General features: G+C 44.2%; 1 protein-coding gene across 1 annotated transcript in view; it reads left to right on the plus strand.

Annotated features, from left to right (window-relative positions):
- The window catches only part of LOC119585026, a gene marked incomplete at its 3' end in the record, with an annotated part of 97,470 nt that overhangs the window by 70,554 nt on the left and 26,651 nt on the right, over nt 1-265 (plus strand).

A 265-nucleotide genomic window follows, 5' to 3' on the forward strand; every position in this document is an offset into this window, starting at 1 on the left:
TTAACGCTCTCTTTCCAACGCACGAGCACACACACCGTTATTGCACAGTCACTCCTGTTTGGAAGTTGAAGTTATAAACATCAAAATTTGTCTCCTCTTCTCTTCTTTAGAAGAGTTTTGATTATGCAGTTTTGTGACACTAAAATAGCTCAGTCGTGAAAGCCAGCGCATTATCACGGGTTCAGCTCATCAATCACGAAAGTTTTGCGCGAAGAAAAACACGCTGGCACTCACGGGAAGGGTCGGCTTGCGTGTGTTTTGCAAC

Source organism: Penaeus monodon, chromosome 19 (assembly GCF_015228065.2).
Source record: "Penaeus monodon isolate SGIC_2016 chromosome 19, NSTDA_Pmon_1, whole genome shotgun sequence".
Classification (NCBI taxonomy): Eukaryota; Metazoa; Arthropoda; class Malacostraca; order Decapoda; family Penaeidae; genus Penaeus; species Penaeus monodon.